This window comes from Phascolarctos cinereus, unplaced genomic scaffold (assembly GCF_003287225.1).
Source record: "Phascolarctos cinereus isolate Bilbo 61053 unplaced genomic scaffold, phaCin_HiC Scaffold_4;HRSCAF=312, whole genome shotgun sequence".
Lineage (NCBI taxonomy): Eukaryota > Metazoa > Chordata > Mammalia > Diprotodontia > Phascolarctidae > Phascolarctos > Phascolarctos cinereus.
The window spans coordinates 68,175,799-68,200,821 of NW_027555847.1; the positions used below are offsets into that span (position 1 = coordinate 68,175,799).

Below are 25,023 nucleotides of genomic sequence, written 5' to 3' on the forward strand. Positions count from 1 at the left end.
AACATATGGAGACATGAGAAAAGTGCAGAGTATGTCCAGTTAGCCTTGAATGTAGTCTACGTGGAGGGGTGAGATAAGGTTGTGACATCAGATTGTAGAGGACCCTGAATATTGTTCTTAAATAGTTTGAATTTTTTAAGCAAGAAATTGGTACCCATTCAAGAATTTTGAACAGAGAAGTGAAAGTATCCAAAATCACTTAACCTAGTCACTTGATATTTGAATGAACTGAAGCCCTGAAAAGTGAAATTACTTTACACAGATATACAATGGCAGAGGCAGGCACTAGAACCCTATTTTTAGAGCCCAAGCTCTAAAAAAAAACCAAAAACCTCATCCATAAAGTAAATATAGCACAGGGAGATCATAAACGTCATCTGAGGATGAAAGGATGGCTTTAATACGAAGAACACAGATACGATACTATGGTACTGCCTTAGAGATACTTGGAGTTATATGCCCCAAGAGCCATATTTGCAATCCCCATTTACCAAAAGAGACAACTAATGACTCTTTGGCCTTAGAGTCTCCCATGATATATAATATCTTAATACAAATATCAAGCATCTGGAAGGTTACACGTGAAAGTACCACATGAGGTAGAAAGCTGTGATCCAAGCACTCTTGCAGTACATACCATTCTCTTTAACTTTTTTCTTTTATATAGACAACAATCAATTGCCTAACTTACTTTGGCCTACCAAACTCCCTGCAGTGATCCTAAATTATCCATTTAACAGTTGTGTATAGTGATCGATAGTTCTTTTATATTCTTCACCACAAAGAAAATGAGATACCATATATGGTGGATGCTTTTTACTAAAGAGATTGTGGGAAAGTCACATGTAGAGTAAGAATACAATAATGATGATGGTAGCTCACATTTATATACTGCTTTAAGACTTGTAAATATCTCATTTATGCTCATAACAAACCTGGGAGGTAGGTGCTATTATTAACATCCCCATTATACTGGTGAGGAAATTGAAGTAGATAAAAGTTAAATGACCTTCTGAGGGTCATATAGCTAGTAAGTATCTGAGGCCAGATTTGTTTAATCTAGTGAAGTGTGGTGTATATGGCATTATGAATGGTGACATTAACCTTATATGAACTGAATCTACCTTGGATCACTTGTTTGTCACTGACTAATATTCCTTACCTATACTTAGGTCATCTGATATTTGGTTGATCCTCAAGGCTAGATTCTTATTTCTTTATACAAACATTTCAGAGTATGCTTCTGTGTGTGTGTGTGTGTGTGTGTGTGTGTGTGTGTATGTGTGTGCGCGCAATTTCTTGTAATTACGAAAGCTCCAGATGAGCAGGAAATAATGTGAATGTTTTCAGGAAGGGACCAACAAATCTCTAGGATATGACTGAACTGCTATTATTTGTGACAAATTTAATAACACTAAGGTAGGGAGCCTGGAATTGCATAGCAGTTTTCTTTTATTCACTTGATTTAAAACATGTTGGGCATTGCAATGTGTTTTAAAATCATTTTTGCATACTTTTAAAGAAAATCTGAATTATTATTTTTCTATCCTTATCTTCAATTTCCACAATACCTCATTCATTTAACTTACTCTGAAATACTAATGAAACTGGTGATATGGCATCTTTCTAAAGAAGCATAGTTTTACAAATCATTCTTTTTAAGTTTTTAAGCCCATTTTGAAATATTAAATCAACGACTTATACTTTCAGATGTTTATAAATCTTTGACTCCATTTTCACTGAGCTTCATTATAAAGGGATACTTTTTAGATATAAAATGACTCATTATAAATATGCAAACATACCTACTTCAGATTGAATAAATAATGTCTTGCACATGCACACAAAATTATAACTAGGGTAGGGCAACTGGGGCTTTTGCCCAGGAAGATAAATTTAGAAGGTGCCAAATTTAGAAGGCACCCTTCAATAGGGTAGAAACAATTGAGATTATCACCCAGTTAGCAAATGTAATTAGGTAATAGAAAGCTACCAGACAGGGGACTGTGATGAACTCATGAAAACACTGCCTCAATCACCCAGCAATGGTTTCACCCTGGTATACTAGGGTTCCTATCTCCCTGATAGGACAGTATTTTAGCACCTCACACCATTCAATCCAGAATACATTCACAATACTGGTGTAGGTGTAGTTTGTAGTCTTGCAGCAGGCAAAAAAAAAATCCCTAGTTATGGCTCTGCATCCATATGTATATTACTACTTTTCAAATGTATGTAGATATTTTAGTGATAAATAAAGGGAAAGTTTATTTAAAAGTTTTATTTACTTCATAGTAGTTTTTTGTCATGTTAAGGTTGGGGTGTCCAAAAAAATCTTCAATATTAAAAAGGGGCACTTGATACTTGAAAAGTTTGGTACAACTTCTGGACAAATGTGGTATAAAGAATATTGGGCTTGAATCTTACCTGTTACTGAATTATCTAGAGAACATCATTATTGGCTCATTTCACGTAAGATGATCTATAAGTCTAGGACAATGAAACTAGTACTATAGCACAGCCTCAAGCTGATTTGCTTTGCTCCCCATTTTTATGAACCTGATTGCCTTGCAGAAGTCCACATGCTTTGTCTACTGAGGCTCCACAGGGCTCTTGCAATTCCTATTGAGTCAAAGACCTGTGTATGATGATGTTGGGATATATACCCTTTCCCAGAACTTCTAAATTCTGCTCTGAGTCACAGAAAGAGCCAGAGATCTGATTTTATGGTGGCAGACTACCGAGCAACAGTAAAGACTAAAGGTCCAAGAATACTTATATTCGGGAAAAATGTAAATTCACAGAAATACTGCCCTAAACCCTCTTCTTCCTATTTGTCAGCATGCTAGCAAATCAATTATCTTTAGTTTAACTCTGACATTCCTAGACGAAGGGAAGCATCTCTCTGTCTCTCTCTGTCTCTGTCTCTCTCTCTTTCATATACACACACATACACACACACACACACACACTCTGCCTCTCTATTTTTCTGCCTCTCTCTCTCTCACCCTGTCTTTTTTGTTTTCTCATTCTTTCACTCTCTTCCCCTTCCCCTTTCTCTTCCTCGTTTTCTTCCCTTCTCTTCTTTCTCAATCCTCCTCCTCTTTCACCATCTTCTTTTCTTTCTTCCTCACTACATCCAAATCTATTATGCTTAATTTTTCTCTTTCATTTATAAAACAACAAACTCCACTTGATTCTGCCATCCTCCCAAGCAACCATACTGTTATCTGTTGCTCCCCCTTTCTCCTTTATTGTCATCTTTCAAATTAACATCCATCCAGTTAACACCTTGTAATATCTTCTATTTTTTTTCATGTTGTTGTTGATGTAGAGAGCTCCTGATGAGGGCAAAGAAACTCTCTCCACCAATGCAAATTGGCAACAGCTCTGAGACTTGGTTCTGTGTCTTACTTTCAGAATGCTGCCTGGGGCTTTGAGAAACGGGGTCTTGTAATCTAGATTTACGGTGAGTAGGGAGTGCTTTATTCTTTGTGTTAATAATTCTTGTCAAATAACAAGTGCCTGATATATATTTCTTGACTGACTGATTTCTGAGGTAATCCAGTTTAACACCTTTATTTTACAATTGAAGAAACTGAGACTTAGAGAGTAAGTAACTTGCCCTAGGTCACTATCACACAGGTAGTAGGTGGTAGTGAAGGATTAGAACTCAGGTCCTCTGACGGTAAATCCTTTATTCTTTTCACTATACTGCACTGTCTCCCTAGCAACTTGTGCCACTCAGCTAATATATGTCATAGAGACATAAAACATCTTCCTGACATCAAAGCTGCTTCTTTATCCACTAGTCTCTCCCCTCGCTCCATACCATGCACATGCCTGGTATAGACCTTCTTGTTCCACATGTATTCATGGGAAGCAGGTGTTCATGTTCCTTGGGATCATAAGAAAGAGACCTGTGAAAGACCTCAGAATCAGTTAGATCCCATCCCAATCATCACATTTTACAGATGAGGAAACTGGGGTCCAGATAAATTAAGTAATTTTTCCAAGGTAAGATAGATAGGAAGTAGCAGATCTGGGATTTGAACCCAGGCCCACTTCTTTCAAATCTAGGGGCTTTCCTACTAGCCTACATCACATTAGAAGCTCTCCTTTAGCTCTCTAGCAAAAGGCAGAACTTTAGAAGTAGATGAAAATGATTTGGAGGCATAGGGTGTGGTTAATAAGTGTATAAATGGCCAATGCATAATAGGGGGAGCTCAACAGAGTTTTTAGAGGCCTAATGATTTTGGAAAACTATTTACAGGATGACTAATTTACTCTCATAATTTCTGGGAGAGCTGTTTACTAGATCCCAGGGCTTGTTACATATCTCAGTTATTTCCTTATATCTTCCTTTCTATTTTGGTTCCCTGGTCTATTTATACTGCCTGCTTGCAGCAGACTCATTTACATTTTGGGGGAGTGGGCACAACCCAGATTATGTTAGAGAAAAAGAAGAGCAATGATATTTGAGCAGCATACCACATGGTGGCACTGCTGTAAATCAACAGCCTCCACATGCACATAGGCTTACAAGACTGATGAGTGGGACTGTGATTTACTGCCTGCTTCTGAGGTTCTGGGATATCTTTATTGAATCTTGGCAGACTTTAAGGAAAACAGGGAAGCAGATCTGAGTAGAACAGTAGAAAATCTTCATGAACATAGAACTAGAAGAATAAGATTCTAGTCTGTCCCTGTCTGGTGCTTTCTCATTAGCCCTGTGGCCTTGGGAAAGTGACAGCTACCCAAGTGTCAGTCTCTTCAGAGAAGAAAGTTACAAATCTGTAAAAATGGCATTGCTGAAAAACATCTTCCATTCTTATTCTGTAATATTATAATGAGGAACAAATGAAATAAGATATGTGAATAGGCATTGACACCTGGGAAGTTCCACTGAAATGTTGGGAGTTGTCACTGGTATTATAGTCATCACCATCCTCAGTGTCTCTAGCTTACTTTTTTTTTCTGTGTCTTTTTCTTCTTTCCTTGGTTCTCTCCTTTCAATCACTTCCTCTTTTCATGAGCATCCAGTGTCCTCTTGCTCTTTCTTTCTCCCTTTTTATCAAAACAGTTTTTTTTTAGGAAGTTATCTAAAATCAGTCATTTACCCCTCAGTAGGTCTTTCAGTTGTAGCATCATAATGTAGAAGGGGTGACAAAGGCCAGGCAATACACTTTATCATTCTACAGATGATGGAACCAAGGCCTGGAGAATTTAAAGGACTAGATAAAGGTTACCCAGGTAATAAATGTCAAAAGCAGCATTTTGAACCCAGAACCAGTGTTCTTTACACTGTATAATGCCAAGCTTTAAAATTAGAAATACCTGGGTCTAAGCCTTCCTCCAACATATATTGACTATGTAAGTCACTTAATCTGCAGACATCTAAGAAACTAAGGAATTTCATAGATAGAGGGAGTTTATACAACTGGGGTTTCCTACACTCATGAAATTAGAAGTCCTAACCCCTCTGGGGGGAAAAAAAAACAAAATTATTGTCCTTAATCATGGAAGAGGAGGCTGATAAAATAGTTTGTCATCAGGGACCTGGAGGGAGAGTCATTCAGAGTTTCCTGGAGTCTTTCAGATTATACCCTGTAAGGATGACATGGACAATCATGGGTACCATAGTCTAAACCAGGAATATTTGATGACATGTCAACCAACTGTTATCCAACTATGAAAGAGCTATTGCTAGTGTATCTAGCAGAAGATGAAGCTATTCAATAAACTGTAAAATAGGGCTTATCTTAATAGGGCACAACTGACAAAATTAGATGGTAATCAAAGTTTGTCTTTGAAATCTTTTTGGGGGTCCATTGTTAGGACTTAGAGGAACTTTGCAAATAAAATAGACAGTCTATGATTAAAGCAATAGGCTCTTTTATGTTTATTACTCAGATTATGATATGAAGTTGGGAGGGAAACATTGTCTATGAGTGTGTGCATGTGTGCATATGTGTATGTATGTATACACATGCACATACACACATGAATACATACATATGTATATATACTTATATGTATATAAATGTATATGTAGACATACATATGTATATATATGGTCAATCCTTAACAAACAAGCATTTAACTTTTGTGACTTCAAGCATTTGTGTGATTTTATTAGTAACCTCATTTTCACTTTCATGTTGGCGACTGTGCACATCTGTGACTATGTGTAGTAAACAATGAGAGATGCAATGCCCACAAGTTTGTAGAGTAGCTGGTTTCTTACTAGGTGCTTCACTGGTCTTGTTCACCCTACTGTTGTAAAGAACTCCCTCTGCATTTGTTGCACATTTTCATCATTTGCCTTTAAAACCCAAGTTTTGTGTTGCAATTATGCCCCCAAAGCCTAGTGCAAATCCTTTGGGCACTAAGACCAAGTGTGCAGAGTCAGTAAAGAGGCTTAGTACGAAAATAGAAGTGTTAGATAAACTTTATACTGGGATGTCTACAGGCGCTGTCCGCCTTGAGTTTGGTGTTAACAAATCTATGATTAGTTATAGCCACAAAAGGAAGCAAAATATTTGTGAATCCAGTCTAGAAAGTGCTAAAGTAACATCTCAAGTGCAAGATGAGTGAATTGAAAAAATGGAAAAGCAGCAAAGTTTGTGGGTGAGTTAATGTTTTGTTAATGTTAACGTGTTAATGCTTTGTTATAAAAAATTACATGCACAAAAGTGAATTTTCAGCAATCTGTAGCAAAAGATTGCAGTTTTTGGTGGTTGTGAGAATCTAACCCCCTTTTTTCCCCCGTAGGTTCAATGTATCAACATTCCTATTTTTGACTTTCATGTTGCCTTCTAGGAACATTACCTCTGTGAAAGATGAAAATTCTCTCTTTTCTCTCTCTCCATATATATATACAGAATATATATATATATATATATATATATATATATATATATATATATACACACACACACACATATATATGTGTGTGTGTATATATGTAAATATGTGTATATGTATATATGCGTGTGTATATGTATATATGGAGAGAGAAATATATGTATACATATATACATGCATACACACATATACATGCACACATATACATATACATATGCATACATACATATATATGACAGATGGTATATATGGCCAATGAATTAGACTCAAAATTAAACAAGAAGAGTTGAGTGATTTGCCTTCTACAAACTGCAAAGCAACTTTAATGATCCAAAGCTTCTTTGTGGAACAAAGATCCATAATTTTGATCCTAATATTCTACTTATATTTGGCTTTGAAGAATATAAAACAAAATATTTGAAGGACTGAAAATGAATATTACGCAGAGGGCAGTCAAGAAGGTCATGGTGGAGTGAGCAGACTGTAACATAAAGCCAATAAGGAATTACAAAGAAGAACAGGGGTAAAAGATGTCATCAAGGAAATATATAATAGGGAGAGAAGGTGGATTTGGTCATATAGATGGCAGATCAATTGCCCAAGTGCTCCATGCTTTCCTTGATATTATGAAAGTGAGGAAGGCATCTAGTGCAGGGTAGAATTCCTGTAGTGAACTTGTGGGAAGAAATGGTCCAAAGTTGCATAGGATGGGCAGGCATGGAAAGGTTGTAATTTACATCACTGGAGGGTACATTCAAATTGATGAGATGATTTTTGAGTATTGGAGTGAATTGTCAGGGAGCTTTGGGAATGATATTCTTTAGGCTGCATCAGAAAGATGGAATCGATCATGGTTTTACAAGAAGTTACTCACAGACTCTGTCTTAAATCTACACAGTTCTGGGATCAAGGCAGTTCAGAATTAAGATATAGAAAGGATAGTGTCCCACACAAGTGAGTCTGCTTGCTTTTTTACCTCTGAGGTCACAGGCAAGGATGCCCCAAGTTGATAGGAAAACTGGAAGTTCATGCTTAAAAGTTTCCAGGTATAGAAGATTCTGGTTGTGGGAAATTCCAGAAAAGAAGCACAATATGTGCAGGATCAAGAGAGTCCTAAGTAAGGGAAAGTGCATGGCTAGGGTGTAGACAGCCTACAGATGCCAAATCCTTATACTTATCTCCTATCGATGCCTCACTTCACTATCTCTGTTCTGAGTACCCTCAAATTGCTGCATGGTTGCCTAGGCCCTTTTCCCCAAGAGAGACCTTTGGGGTCTCCCCTTCAGAGACTCGTGCATATCTTCCCTCTCTGGCAATACCCCACAGATCTTCCCTTTCTCTTCTGCTTTTTCCAATATTACATTTCCTTTGTCCAATCTAGTCACTCCTCCCCTGCTGCCACCTTTCTCTACCACTCTGCTGAAGTTTTCCTCTACCACTGCCAAGTGTCATCAGTCTTCTCTCCCAGATGTTATCAATCCTCTGCTAGGTTCTAGAGTTCAAGGGTACTCCCTTGTTCTCTCCTTGATTTTCCCTTGGTGCCCTATTTACCTATATAGTAACTGGGCTGGGTTATTCAAATTGTCCCAGGACTTCTTCACAATCAAACCAGCCAATTTCTCTGATCCCAGGGCAAGGGAGATGTATGACCCCTGCTATACTACTTACTACAAACACAAATTCAATAGATCTCTCCCAGAAACAGGCAGGCATAGAACAAACTTGGATTGAACACACTTGGCACATACACTGTGTACCACTTTGGGTTTGGACCTTATCTTAGAGGTTTTTGTTGAAGTTTTTACTAGTGTTGTCATCTAGAACTCTGGGCTGTGGCGAATATATGAACTGCAGTTTATTGTGATTTTTAGAATCTTAGTTTTCCTATCTTCTGTAACAGACCAGTATTTTCTACAAGGAACAGAAAGAATGATTAAAAGAAAAAGAAAATTTTAATAATAAAATGAAATAAAGAAGTTGGTTGATTAGTCAACAAACATTTGTTAAATTCCTTACCATAAACCATTGTTGGAGAAACAAGGAAAAGCAAAAACATGATCCATGTCCTCAAAGAGATCATATTCTAATGGAGAAAATTGCACAAATAGTTATGTGCATACAAGATATATACTGTTCAAATGGAAAGTAATCGAAGTAGCAGCAGAAGAATGTGAGATTTGAGCTGAGTCTTAAAGGAGTCTAGAGAAATTAAGAGGCAGAAATGAGGAGAGAGAGCATTCTAACCACTGAGTTCATAGATGGTATGTAGTATATGAGGAAAAACAAGCAACTTGTTGCAGACTAAGAAATGAAGAGTATGCAGAGGGTTGTAGAGTGGAAAGACAGGAAGAAGTTAAATTGCAAAGAGCTTTAAATGCCAAATAGAGAATTGTATACTTGATGCTGAAAGTCATAGGGAGCCACTGAAGTTTATTGAGAGGAGAAGTGATATGATGAGACTTGCCTTTTAGGTGAAGAATTTTGATAGCTTAGTGGAGAATCAATTGTAGTGCAGAGAGTCTTGAGTCAAGAAGACTAACTAGAAGGCTAAATCATTAGTTCAAGTGAAAAGTGATGGGAGCCTATAATAGGGTGGTAGCTGTTTGAGAAGACAAAAAGGGACACGTAAGAGAAATGTGAAGATAGAAATGATAAAATTTCACAACAGATTGTCTAAGTGGAGCTACTGCAAATGAGAAACAGAGGATGGCATTGATGTTATGAGCCTGGGTGACTGAAGGCATAGTGAAATACTAGAGAGTAATAAGAAAGTTGGGAAGAGGAGAGGTTTAGGAGAAAAGATAATGACTTCTATTTTGGACATGTTGAATTTAGATGTCTGTTGGGCATCTGATTTTAGATGTCCAAGAGACAATTGATGATAGTGGGACTAGAGCTCTAGAGAGAGACTAGGGCTGAATATATAGATCTGGGAGTCAGACGTATAGCAATGATAACTGAACCCAAGAGCTGATAAGATCACCAATCAAGATAGTATGTAGAGAGAAGAGAATAGAGATGAAGATAGACTCTTGGGGGATACCCGTGATTAGTGGGAATGACTTGGATGAAAATCCATTAAAAGATACTGACAAGTAGATTTGGAAATTATCAGCATAGAGATCATAATTGAATACAGGGGAACTGATGAGTTCATCAACAGAAATAGTAAAGAGAGAGAAGAGGAAGAAGGACAGACACTCAGGGACACCTATGGTTAGTTGACCTGACCTGAATAAAGATGCAGCAAAGAGATGAAGAAGGAGTGTTCAATCAGGTAGGAGGAGAACTAGGAGACAGCACTGTCATGAAAACCTAAAAATGAGACAATATCCATGAGGAGATGATGATCAACAGTGTCAAAGGCTTCAAAGATGTCAAGAAGAATGAAGATTTTGGAGGGGGGGAGGTGAAAGGCCTTTGGAAGGATCAGTGTAAGGGCATCAGAGAGAGACATTGCACAAACTTGACATTCAAAGTGAGATTTAACAATAATTCTTGATTTCCTTTTCCATTCTCTTCACTTTCTAATGGTGGAAAAAACCACAGTTAACCCAACTAACGTTTGTTATCACAAAAGTATGGCAAAGAATTTTCCAGAGCCAGAAAGTAAGTTTTCTAACTAAAATGCTTTCCAAAATCAATCAAGTACTTTTAAAATGTGATCAATAATCTCATCTTCAATCATTATATCTACTGTAAAAATCCACATATTAGAACTTTGAATTGTTAGACCTTAAGTCATAAGATGAGTTCAAGGAGGTCAGAGAGTACATCCACTCCTATGAAACTATATTGAATGATGGTTCCTCTCATCTCCCTCCTACTGACATCAATTCTCTCTTTCTTTTTTAATCACAATCACTCTCTTAGCTTTTATGGTTAGTAGCAACTTAGAAGGTTCCTCAAAAGATTAAACTTAAAACATCTGTTCAATAAAACTGTCATGCCAAGTGGCTTAAACATCCAAGCTCAGAGATCTGTAAGGCCTCAAGATAATAAAATAGATAATATTGCCAAGCAAGAATGTAATTTAATTAAAATAATATTTTGGCAAACTAGTTCATGAATCATCATTGCAGGGAATCTAACATATTATGGTGATAGAATGACATGATAAGCAGGCATGGCCATTATTGCTTTCTGACATATTTTGAGGATAGAAGTACTACTGCATGGACCTCCTCACACTTGAGACTCCTCAGTCAGTGCAGGCATCAACTATTACTCAATTCAATTCAACAAATATTTGTTAAATATCTATTAGGGGCAAGACTTCCTGCTACGTGCTATGGACTGGATCTATGACTTCATTTTTCTAGGGAGCTCCCAGATGTGGAAACTCCAGCTCCCAATGCAGATCATCACCTTCTCTGCAATTTATGGTCTGACAGAGTTTCCTGGAACACTGATCATTAAGTGACTTGCTCAAGGTCATATAACCAGTTTGTGTCAGGTCTTTCTGGCATTTCTTTATCCGCTCCCATTCACTGCCTTGGCCAAAACCAAAAAAAAAAAAAAAGGAAACAGTCTCTGCCCTCAAGGAACTTCATTCTATAGGATAAAAAAATATACAAAGATAACTGAATGCAAACTATATGAAGAGTAATTTCAGGAGAAAGTGGCAACTACTGGAGGAATGAGCAAAAGCCTCATGTAAAAGATAGTACCTGAGGGCAGTCATGTAAAGAGCAAAGGATTGCAAAGAGCAGAGATGAGGAGACAGAACATTCCAGGAATAAAGGGTAGCCTATGAGTCTAATGAAGACATGGACACAGGAGACAAAATGTCATGGCAGGGAATAGTGAGAGGGTCAGTTTGGCTGAAATGTAGAATATGAGAGTAAAGTAGCAAAGATAAGCTGTGAGGGATGTTAATTACCAACAGAGAAGCTTGTATTTTATCCAAGAGTTAATAGAGAGTCATTGAATCTTTTCAATCAGGCAAGTCCAGAGAGGCAGGTACAAAATTAGTCAGTATGATCTGAGGACATCAAAGGTATTATGAAGCCATAATACCTTTATTATTTATTTGTATATAGACCTTTATAGGTATTATAAAGAACTAGCTAGTGAAGTTGGATTTCAGGGTACTATATACGAACAATTTCATTATCAATAAATTTAAAAAGGCTTCTACATGCAAGGGTTAATTAAATCACTGTCAAAGTTGCAGGGGTCCGTCTCCTCTTAGCCCCTGTGGGCCTTCCGTGTAGTTTTGGTGGTATCTCATCTAGTGTTAGATTGAATCCACTCATTCCTATTAGAAGTGCTTCTTATTATTTTTTGGCAATCATCTATCATGTATACCTAAATAATCAAGGTAAAAGGAATGTGATCTAAAGGCAATTGATAGAACAGCAAATTGTTCTGAGAAAATTTGAGGAAAGAGAGAGAACGCTTTAGGTGCTTCAGCTGGACTTCAATGAGTTCCCCTTTTCTCCCCTAAGATTCCATGATTCAGTTCTTTGCCATTTCTAGCTAGTGCTTTTTACATGTCTGACTGTGTTTGCAAAGTCCTAAGTATAACTCCAAATTTCTTTCAACAGTGGTGGTACTGAAATTTGCCATTGAGTTGCAGTTGTAGTCACCCTTCCAAGGTCCAGCCACTGTCCCAGGCAGTCTCCTCTGCCCCCAAGCCACAGGGCATATTGCTTCCAAATCATCATTTCCTTTTCTGATTCATTTGTGCCAGGTTGATTTCATGGCATAGCAGAAAGAGCACTAGCCTGGGAGTCAGGAAACCTGCTTTCAAATCCCTGGTCAATAACTTACTTGCTTTATTACCTTGAGTAAGTCAGTCCTCTCTTTCTGGACCTCAGTTTCCTTCTTTGTCAAATAAAGGACTTGAACTGGACAATCTCTAGTGTCCTTTCTAGGTCTGATGCTCTAAGATTCATTTAAAACCCCCCACACCTCCTGGTTTAATATTTTCCTTCTTGCATTGCCTGAGGTCATGCTGTATCTTTCACACTTGCTCATCACACTGAGAACTCTTTTGCAATGAACATAGTTCTGTACTGATAAAACTGATCAACTGGCTACTTCCCAGAACCTCATCACTGGTATGTGTCTTGCCCTGACTTGCTATTTATGTGAAATTCAACTTTTTAGGTGATATTATACACTTTAAAAAGCTGTCTGTGACTTTCAAGTCAGGTCCACGTAATTCAAATCTATTAAATGATATAAGGGCCTACAGTGTCCTAGGTTCTGGGGATACAATGACAGAAATGAACAGTCCTTGTCTTCCATTAGTATTTCCAGGAAAGTAACTTGACTTGGAGGTCTGTGTGGGGTGGTCAACATCATCTCATCCCATATTCTAAAGGACAAATTGTTGTTATTGTTAGTAGCCAGCATTTATAGAGAACCTTAAGGTTTACAGAGCACTTTACATGTGTTACCTCATTTGATCCTCACAATAGCCTTGTGAAGTAGGTGCTTTTATTATACCCACTTGATAGGTGAAGACCCTGAGACTGAGAGAGGTTATGTGACCTGTAACTAGAGTCACATAGCTAGTATGTGTCTGAAGTAGGATTTGAACACTGGATTTCCTCACTACAAGTACAACACTCTATCTACTTTCTATTGATCAAACTTTTTGATGGCTCTAATTAATGGGAGAGGCAGCATAATGTAGTGGATAGATGGTCTATACCACAGATTCTTAATTAATCTGGTGTCTGTGAACTTGTTTATATAAAATAAAATGTTGATAACAGTATTTTGAAATAATTGTTTTCCTTGGTGATCCTATGGAGTTTGTTTTCTGTTTTTAAAACCATCATTTTGATAAGGGCTTCCATAGGCTTCACCAGACTGCTAAAGATGTCCAAGTCACAGTGGTCATTAGTAAGCAGTTTTTAAAGCACCTACTATGTGCCAAGTACTGTTCTAAACTTTGAGTCAAATAAAAGAGCTTAAGAACTCCCGGTCTAGGTGGTTGGCATTGGAGTTAGGAAAGCTTGGGTCTGAGACCTGCCTTACACATATCCTAACTGTGATCTTGAGCAAATTACTTACCCCCTTTAGGACCCAGGCAACTCTCTAGGCCAAATGGAATTACTGATCTGTATCAGGGGGAAGATTTCTCACGATTTCACAGGTATAGACCTGAATGAATAAATGCATTAGAGAGGGAATTCCATCCCCACTTCAATTAATGTAACCAATATAAGGATATAATGGCATTTTAATGCTCTAAGTTCTGACATCTTTATTAGGTGGTAAGTCTCTTTGATTGAGCCACCATATCAATCAGGAGGCATGGTGGAGAAAGGCCTCAAGAGAGAAATTTTTACAGCCTATGTTTGTTCATGTGTCCTTTGTTTCTATCTTGCATTATAGATTCTAGCAGCTCACTTAGATACAGAGTTGGGACTCACCGGTTTACTAATGCTTCAGGGTCTCCTTTCTCTACCTTCTTATAGACTGAACTCATTTTGGTGATATGGTGCTTGTCAAGTACCGGTGGATATATAACAAGGGTATACATTTTGGCCAAAAGTTTCACAAAACTACCATTGCATTGCTTTAAAATTTTCACATAGATGACACATGGTGTGATAAACTTAGAATTCCACTAGATTTGAAATCAGAAGATAAGGTTTGAATTCTAGTTCTGCTAGGACCATAGATTTAGAGCCTACAGGTACCTCAAAGGCTTTTTATTTTACATATGAGGAAATGGAGTCCAGGAGAAGTAAAATGTCTGACCCAATGTCCTCTAACTCTAAATTTGCATTTTCCCCACATTCCTACCCAATCTCTCTAGGATTTAGGTCTATTTCTTACTTCACTAGGAGCAGGTTACTTAACTTCTATGTCTCTGTTTCTTTGACTATAATATGAAGATAATAATACCTGTGATAACAATAGCTAGCAGTTATATAGAATTTTAGAGTTTGCAAAGAGCCTTATATCTGTTATCTCATTTGATCTTCACAACAACACTGGGGGGAAGGTGTTATTATTATCCTCATTTTACAGATGAGGAAACTAAGGCAGGTAGAAGTTAAATGATTTCCCCTGGGTCTCATAGCTAATAAGTATCTGGGGCAAGATTTGAGCTCGGGTCTTCCTGACTCCAGGCCCAGTGCTTTTACTATCAACCTTTTATGGCGGTAATGAGGAAAGAACTTTGTGAATTGTGAAGTTATATATAAATACAAGCTATTATTTATTTCCTAGTAATAGGAAATGATTGCATAAAATTAGCAAAATTATTACCAGCACAAAATCCTTTTTTATCTGATTTTATCTAATACTTTTGCTCTAAATCTAAGCTCTAGCGTGGTGTTTAAAATCTCCTGTGCTCTTATGCTAACTTACCTTTCCTTATCTACCACAATTCCTTACGTATATTTACTTCCCATCTGAAATGGGCAAATAACTCTTGCTCGCCAGTGTAGCATGTATTCACTTGCTCCTCCTCTCTTTCGAACCTCTGCTTATGCTATTCCTTCTACCTAGAACATCTTCTTCTGCACCATTTTCATTCATCAAAATCTTCCCTGCCTTTTCAAGGCCTGGGGCAAAAACCTCTTCAGGACATTCTAGACCAGCGATGTCAAACTCAAATAGAAATGGGATCACAAAACCACATGTAAGAATTCCTGCCAGCCACATATTAACTTAGAAAACCACATATTAACATTATCTATGTTCTATAATCCCAACATTATTTTTATTTATTTTGTTAAATATTTCCCAATTACATTTCAATCTTGTTTGGGCTACCCTGGGGAATTCTGTGGGCTATATTTCAGAGTTCTGCTCCAGACTACTTTGTATAGTTTTGGAGGACACTTGTTTGGCCTTTTTTTTTTTTTTAACATATATTTGCTTACTTTTCTTGTTCCCCTTTCTAGACTAAAAGCTTCTTAGAGACATGGTCAAGATCTTCTTCACCTTTATGTACCCTGAAGTGCATAGCATAGTCCTTCACACCTAGCAAGTGCTTAATTTTTTAAAAATGTTGAATTAAATTGGGTGAGAAAAGTTTGTTTTTAAAAAATCAAATAATAAGGTTGGCTAGTTACTGGCCTACCTAAGAACTCAAAAGCCTCAAGGCAAGGGAGTTGAATATTTAATAAATGCAACACTAGGAACATATTCTGAATTTAAAGCTTAAAAGGAAGAACTTCAAGAAGAGAGGCCAATAACTTGTATGGGGATCAACAAAACCCAGCACAATAGAAAACAAAGGGAATTAGAGGACAGGTGTTTTACATTTTAAAAGTAGCACTTCAAGGATCTGAGATTTCACAGACTGTGTGTGCCCACCCTCTACAAAAATGTATCAGGGTTTCTCTATGTCTCTGTGGACAGGCTTCAGGAATTACTATGGTCCCCAAGCCTTATCAGCTGCCGCTGGGTGTCCTGGTGCCAAGTGTCCTCACACGTATCTAACCTGAACAGTTACGTAGACAATTGACTTGCCTAGACAATGGACATTGTTTACCAACAGACCCATTCCTTCCAGCTTTGTAGGATGGAGAAGAGCTTACACTTAGTAATATAGCTTTCCTAGCAGAGTCACCCCCATGCCATGCTAAAGCATGGAGTAGTCTTTGGTGGGTGAAGAAATACTTAAGAATAATACTTTAGAATTTCAATGAGCTATGATTTCATTTTAGTGCAGGTATCAGAGGCACATCAAAATCCCCCTACAATGGTAGTACAGGGTCTTCATGACCATGGAAAAGGGAAAAATTAATTCCCTTACAGTCAGCATTATAGCTTTTCTATCCTTAGCTAGGCTGATCCATACACAACAGACATATATCTCATCACCAAGCCCATAACTGAGGTCCTTCTAGCTTGATTATGAAGTGGCACTCTGTCAGCACAGCTTTGACCTCCAAACCATAACAAGACATTAGCGAAAGATGTTAGAGAAGATTTCAAGGTATTAGGAGAAGAGAGGGCGGGAGAAATGAGAATATCAATGTGCTGCAATAACGCCATGCTGTAAGAAATGAAGAAAGTGGATAGTTTCAGAGAAACCTGGGAAGATTTGTATGAACTGATGCAGAGTAAAGTGAACAATAAAAATGAACAATTTTTAAAAGACAAGAACTCTAGTCAGTGAGCAATGATGATTCCAGAGGACCAACGATGAAACATTCTACCTACCTTCTGACCAAGAGATGATGGACTAATATGCATAATAAAACACATTTTTGGTGATGGAAAAAGTGGGAATTTCCTTTGTTTGACTATACTTATTTGTTACAAAGGTTTTGTTTTTCTTTTTTTTTTTCGTGGAGGCATAAGGTAGGGAAATGAGAAAAAGAAAAAAATTGATGCTTGCTAATTTTTTAAAAATTATAATAAATTTTAAAAAGAGTAGTAAGCCAAAGAGTAAGGTCTTTATTTTGAGACAGGAAGGAAACAAGGATTATATGACCCAAATGCATTTTAAGTAAGTTGTTCTCATTCATATGGAGTTTTCTTTAATTCTAAATAGCAAGAGAAGATTTTCCCATTTGTAAACCAAGGGGTTTGGACCAGACAAATGAATGTGATCCCTTCTAGCTTTAACATGCCAAGATTCTATGATTTGGGTGAAAGGAGGATGAGAATGTGGGAATGTACCTTGACTTCTATTCACAGTAATAAACTAACCATAGTCATGCAGAGAATGCTTTCTGAATGATTATGATTGTAGCTGATTTTTAATTTGGCCTTGTCTAGCAGATACTTTTCAATTTGCTCTTGATTAGGGCTGTAAACCAATTAAAAGGAACACTCTTTAAATGTTCTACATGTCTCTACCACCTTTGCTGTAACATAGAACTTGAGACATAGTAGGTGCTTAATAAATGCTTATTGGATGAATGAGAGAGTGAGTGAGTGAATATGTGTATTTTTTGCTATTTGTCTTTGAAAAAGCATAAATTCAAGCCAGTCTAAGAGGATACAGGTAGTTTAGAGATAGGGTTCATAGCCCTATTTTTTACCATAGACTTGCAAGTAGAGGAAGAGGAACTTCAGAGATGATAACAGTTAAACTAGCCCTTTAGTGGGAATTCCATATGTGATCATTTAGTCTTCATTTAAAGCTTTCCATGATGGGAAAACATTACCTTCTAAAGCAGCCATTCTGCTCTTGGCCAGCTCAAATTACTGCACATTTTTTCCTTCTATCAAGCCAAAATATACCTCTTTTCATCTCACACATTGTTCTTACTTCTGTTCTCTGGAGGCCAAGTTAAACAAGGCTAATCCCTTTTCTACATGGCAGCCCTTCAAATATTTCAAACAAATATGTTCTCCTTAGGCTAAACATCTCCAAGTCCTTCACATGATCTTTCTCTGGCATAATTTTAAATCTCCTTACCTTCCTGGTCACCCTTCTATGGAGGTATTCACACTTGTCAATCTCCTTTCTCAAATGTGTCACCCAGAAATAAAAACAATCTTCCAGAAATCATCTGAGCAGGGCAGAGTGTAGCAGTATCATTTTTTTTCTCTCATCCTGTACTGTGCTTCCATAAATACTTCCCAATATTCAATTTTAGGAGTGCCATATTATAATGTTTCCACATCTGTAAAATGGAACAATAATATGCACTTTTTTTAAACTTTATTTTTTGAGACCTCTCTTTGTTTTTTTTTTGCTGTTGTTTTTTGTGTGAAGCAATCAGGGTTAAGTGACTTGCCCAAGGTCACACAGCTAGTAAGTGTTAAGTGTCTGAGGATGGATTTGAACTCAGGTCCTTCTGACTCCAAGGCCAGAGCTCTATTCACTGCACCACCTAGCTGCCCCAATAATATGCACTTCTAAAGAGTTGTGAGAAATCAGAAGCAGAAGCACAGAAGCACAGATTTTTAGAGTCAGTGGGGATTTCAATGATCATCAAGTCCAAGTCAGACCTCAAAAGAAATCCCTATGAACACAAAGTGGTTCTTAAGTCTCTGTTTAAATACTTCCAAAGTGATGGAAGACAATCCCAAGATAGTTCCAAAGGACTTATGATGAAAAATTCTATTCACCTCCAGAGAAAGAATTGATGAACTCTGAATACAAATTGAAGCATACTTAAAACAAAAAAGAAAAACTTTTTTTTAATTTTGTGTGTGTATATCTTTTCTTTTGCAAAATGGCTAATATGGACATATGTTTTGCATGCCACATGTATGATCAATATCATATTGCTTGCCTTTTCATTGAGTGGGTGTGGGGGTGGGCAGGTGGGAGAGAGAGAAAATTTGGTATGCAAAAATTTTTAATTAACATTAATTTTTTCACATGTAATTGGGAAATATTTAACAAAATAAAAGTATAATTAAAAATACTTCCAATGTGAGGAAATCTACCTCCTTGGATAGCCAGTTCTACTCTTATATAGCTCTGAATTTTATTTTATTTTATTTTTTGAATTACATGTAAAAATTTTTATATTTGTTTGTTTTTTAATTTTAACTTCCAAATTTTCTCCTCTCCATTTTCTCCCTCCTCATTGAGAAGGCAAGCAATTCAATATAGGCTATATATGCGCAGTCATGCAAAACCTATTTCTATATTAGTCACGTTGTGAAAGAAATACAGACCAAAAAAATCCCCCAACCCAATAATAATAGTTAGTTTAAAAAAAGTATGTTTCAATCTCCTTCCAGATTCCATCAGTCCTTTCTCTGGAAGTGGATAGCATTTTTCATCATGAGTCCTTTGGAATTATCTTGGATCATTGTCTTGCTGAGAATAACTAACACAGTAACAGCAATATCATACAATGCAATGAAGAGAGGGAGAAGAAAAACAGGGAGTCAGATGACAGTATGTGCATTTTTAAAGTCCTACTTCAGGGATTAGGGATTATTCATTTCAAAGACTGTTCCAAAAATAACCCCTATGTGGATGCTAATAGACTCCTAATACAATTTACTCACCTCTAGACCCTTTCTCTTCCAGTAAATTCTGCCCACTGCTGCCAGATTAATCATGCTAAAATGCTACTTTAACCATGTCATCTCTTACTAGAGAAACTATACTAATTTCCCATTGCATGTTGGATCAAACCCAGATATTTCATTTTGGTGTTGAAAGCCCTCAGTCACCTAACTCTACCTTTCCAGCTAACTTTATCTTCCTCCATTCCCCTAAAAAGAGCCCGTGGGTTCTAGACAGACACTTCCCCTGTTTCCTGGGTATGCTATCCCACCCCCATAATTCTCTCTTCTTATTCACATGCTGAACTAAGCCATTCACAGATAATATTCAAAAAGATTGACAATGACCTCTGTTGTGTTTCATGGCTAAGTCTTCTCTTTTTGCTGAGACCTGAGGTTACTTGGGATTAGGAACTGTGCTTCTACCTCTGTGGAAATAAAGTGTAGCCTGCTTGATACTATCGATGGGGTGAAACTACCTCACATACCTTCTAAAAGTTGGAGCCCTGTAGCCACTCTGGTCCCTTTCGCCAAGACCACAAATCAAGTAAGCAAGCAAGAAACAAGTGCTTATTCAGTGTTAGATGCTGGAGTTACAAAGACAGAAATGGAATTGTCCTTTTCTTCAAGGAGTTTACATTCCACTGGAGAGATAACATGTGTGTACATATCATATATGCAAAAGAAAGTTTAGCGGACAATGTACGAGCAACTGGGGGTAAGGAAGAGTGTCTGGAAAAGTCTTGTGTTGTACATATTATGTAGGCTGCCTTTTTCAGAGAAATGACATGAGATAGGGGTATATTTCAGGCATGGACAGCTGGTAAAAAGGCACAGAGATAGAAGGTGGAGTGCCATGTATAAGGAACAGCAAGACAGCCAGTGTGGCTGGACTAGGTACAGGAAGGAAAGCATAGTAAGTCAATAAGAGAGTTGTCAAGAGCCATGTTGTATAGGGCTTTAACTAGCTCCACCAAACAAGGAGTTCTATAGTTGATACTAGAGGGTATAGAGAACCACCACAGGTTACTGAGCAGGGGAGTGAAATGGTCAGATCTGCCCTTTAGGACAATGCTTTGGCAGCTACGAGAGAGATGGACTGAAGAAGAAGGAAGGAAATACGCATTTAATAAATAAGTGCCTGCTGTGTTACAGGCACTGTGCTAAATGCTATAAATACCATCTCATTTGACCTTCATAACAACCCTGGGAGGGAGATGCTACTATTATCCCCATTTTACAGTTGAAGAAACTGAGGCAAACAGGGTAAGTGACTTGCCCAGGTCACACAGCTAGTGTCTGAGGACAGATTTAAGTTCAGTTCTTTCTAACTCCAGGCCCAGCATTCCCCCTACCACACCACTTAGCTGCTCCTAGGCAGAGAGATTTGAGGCAGGGAGTGTCAGAGGGACTGTTGTAATAGTCCTAGCAAGACAAAATGTAAGTACGATCTAAAGTGGTGGCTTTATGGGTGCCCAAGTTAACCACGCTGTCTCTGTCAGTCATAATCCTGAAAGGAAGCAACTTCCTTTGTAGCTTTGCTGAAGGTAAAATTCAGGCCCAAATGAAGCTATCTGAGCTGAGCTGTTTGCTTTGATCCCAGGAACCCCACAGGGAGACTAGACTCTCTCTCTAGTCCCCTGAACCTAAGGTTAAGTTCCACAAATGACTGCCTTGCCTGCTCTCTCACGATTTAACTAGCTCTTGCTTCATTCGCTGGAGCAGTGCATAGAGTGCTGGACAGGGAGGCAGGATGACCTGAGTTCAAATCCAGCCTGGAACACTTGCTATTTGTATGACCCCAGACAAGTTACCTAAGCTGGCTGCTTCAATTTCCTCAACTATAAAATGAAGATTATTATAACACTTTACCTCACAGTAGGATCAAATGAGAAAAATATTTGTAAAGCACATAGCACAATGCCTGGCATACAGCAGGCACTTAATAAATGTTTATTCCCTTCCTACTGTTGCCTATGACTTCAATCCATTTGCCAAATCACTTTCTTTCTTGGTCTGTATTTCCTGTCTGCTGACCCCTCTCTATTCAGGAAACTAACTAGACTGTTTTATCCTCCCCCTGTGTTTCCATGATTCTTTTCGTACTAGTAGTCTAAGATATTCCTACACTTAAATATAAATGTATAAGTGTAAAGCAATTGTGCAAATATTAAGCTGATTCTTCTCTAAGATAAGCTGTGGTATACATACCAGAAACATATGTCTTTGGGGAAGAACTAATTCACCCCTTCTTTACTTGATCTGGCTGAACTAAAGATATATCATAAGCTGATGCCATAACCTAAGGAAAACGGATCATTATTTACTGTACCATTTTCATTGTGCACTTGCTCATACACATGCATTTTCTTAGTTCTGAAATTGAGTTGTGAAGTCATGTAACTGGGTACTAGGAAGAACTTTTAATCTAAAAACTTTTAATTTAAAATGATTGTACAGGTGGTATCATGGAGGCACAATTTCAATGAGCAGACTTATCAAAGGCCATTCCTGATAGCACTGGGAAAGGCTTAACAAATAAGTCGGGGCAGCTGGGTAGCTCAGTGGACCCAGCACTGGGCCTGGGGTCAGGAAGACTCCTTTTCCTGAATTCAAATCTAGCCTCAGGCAGTTAATAGCTGTGTGACCCGGGGCAAGTCACCCACAATCAGCCTCAGTTTCCTCACCTGAAAATTGGAGATGATAATAATAGTACCTATCTCCCAGTGTTGTGGGGATCAAATAAGACGACTGATTGTAAAATGCTTAGCACAGTGCCTGGTAGTAAGTGTTGTATAAATGTTAGCTATTATTATAGCTATTATGTGATATATCATATGTAAACACTTTGTAAACCTTGAAGTGCTACATAACTGCTAGCTATTATTACTTCTTATGAGTGAAAATGCCAGGGAAGTGTCCCAGAACAAAGTACTTCCTCTGTCTTTGTTTCTCAGTTTTGCTGCATTATCTTTCAGATTTTTATTGTCTTAAGTATTGAAATGATCTTTGTATGGAGTGAGGTGATGCAGTAGGTAGAGTGCTGGGCCTAGAGTCAGGAAGACTCATCTTCCTGAGTTCAAATCTGGCCTCAGACACTAGCTGTGTGACCCTGGGCAAGTCACTTAATACTGTCTGCCTCAGTTTCCTCATCTGTAAAATGAACTGGAAGAGATGGCAAACCATTTCAGAATTTATGCCAAGAAAACCCTAAATGGGGTCACAAAGAGTTGGACACAACTTAAATGACTGAACAACAATATACATATAGATACATAGAAACATAAACATGTTTGATTTCATCCACGTGGAGGTACTCATTCTGCCAACACAAGTAACAACCCATCTATAACTTAGGTGGTCACGACTTAGGGAGGGAATCACCTGAGATACATGGAAGTTAACTGGCATGCCCAAGGTTTACCCAATGGCTGGTAAGTATTAGTGGTATGATCCGAACCCAACTCTTCCTAACTCCCAAACCCAGCATTCCATCCACCACTCTTGCTACCTTTTATATAATCAATCTCATTTTGAAAAATGCTCTAGGAATGGAGTTTTAAAAAAAGAAAACAACTCTCTGGGCTCAAAGGGAGGAGGAAAGATTCCCCTCTGCATCATTTCAGGGAAATCACTACAGGGAAAGAAACATTAGGAGAGATGGAGAGGTAATTCATGTCACAAGTATATCCCTATATCACCAATATCTTTGTTTCCACCGATAATGAAATACCTGACAATGAAACCAATTTGGTTGAAAGAATTGGGCATGTTTACGGTTGAGATATGAGACCTTTACCTGAGAAGCCGTTTATAAAATTTTCCTCCAATTTTCTGCTTTCCTTATGATCTTGGCTACATTTGTTTTATTTGTATAAAATTTTTTAAATTTAGTGTAATTGAAACTATCCATTTTATACCTAACTTTGCTCTCTGTCTCTTGTTTATTCATAAATTGTTCTCCTATTCATAAGTCTAATTAGCAATATGTTCTATGGTCTTCAAATTTTCTTGTAATATCTCTTTTTATATCTAGGTCATGTATCCATTTTGACCTCATTTTGGTAAAAGGCGTAAGATATTGGTCTATGCTTAACATGGTGGCTGGGGGTAGGGCTGGAGGATAGATGGAGCATGATAGCTGTATTCAAACATTTGAAGGTCCCTTACATGGAGGAGGGATTAGTCTGGTTCTGTTTGGCCCCAGAGGGCACAACCAGGAACAATGAGTAAAAGTTATAAATATGAAAACTTAGGCTTGATGTCAGGAAAAGAACATTCTACTGATAATATTTGTCCAAAAGTAGTTTGGGCCAAAGGAAAGGTAACAAAAGACACACACTAGCTTCAATAGAGCAAAAAACTTTGAGAGCCTTGACTTACAGTTCTGTTTTTCAAATAAATTAGAAGACAGAGCTTGAGAGACATGAGGTTTTCTAAACAAGACTAGTTATGGGACGGACCAAAGGCCTATCCCCTCCTTTATTTTTCCTCAGAAGCCTGGATTATATCTTTAGCCTCTTCATCTTCCAATCCATTTGATATCCACATTGAGATGAATATTCTTTAAACATTTCTTTTGTAACCCCACTCCTACCCAAGCTTAGAACTGATCTTTGAAGGCCTGCTGCATATATAGTTGAAGATTTAACTTCTGATTGGATAAGCAAAATACCACATAAATGTAGAGAGACTTCTTGAGCCAAGATCAGGAAGGCATAAATTTAATGGCTAATGGAAGGCCCAGAGATGAAGAAAGGAGGAAACTAGCCCTTACCATGTCCCTTAATTCCCAGCTCTTGAGCTCCTATAGACTGTTAAGAACAGACTTCCCTGGGGAGCTCTCTCTCTCTCTCTCTCCCTCTCTCTCTCTCTCTTCTCTCTCTCTCTTCTCTCTCTCTCTCTTCTCTCTCTCTCTCTCCTCTCTCCCTCATTGTTTGAACTGGGATTTTATCTCATTCCAGAGTCTACAGCTCTCATAGAATTATGTATTCTATTAACTAGTCTAATCTATATAAGTTTTCCAAGTTCTGTTTACTGTTTCAATAAATGTGGTTTTTTTTTATTACTAACTAAAAGTGTTTTTTGTGCTACTAGGATTTGAGTGGAAGGGAGCTAAACTAACTCAGGTAAATTGCCAGTTACTCTCCCCCTTAGAGAAACTAGGGAAAGTGGCTTTTATTCTGAACCCCTAAAAGATCCTCATTTCCCATACACTACCAATATTTTAGGTGTAGTAGATAGCTGTAATTC

At 37.8% G+C, this 25,023-nt stretch overlaps 1 long non-coding RNA gene across 3 annotated transcripts in view; it reads right to left on the reverse strand.

The window, feature by feature from the left end:
* LOC110204993 (uncharacterized) overlaps window positions 1-25,023 on the reverse strand; it is a 133,932-nt gene that overhangs the window by 30,154 nt on the left and 78,755 nt on the right. For 2 of the 3 annotated variants that reach the window (XR_013485846.1, XR_013485847.1), the window contains exon 3: window positions 18,218-18,425. The exons of the other annotated variant lie outside the window; for it this stretch is intronic. This is a non-coding gene — a long non-coding RNA (uncharacterized LOC110204993). The remainder of the gene's footprint in view (window positions 1-18,217; window positions 18,426-25,023) is intronic. 3 annotated transcript variants of the gene reach the window in all.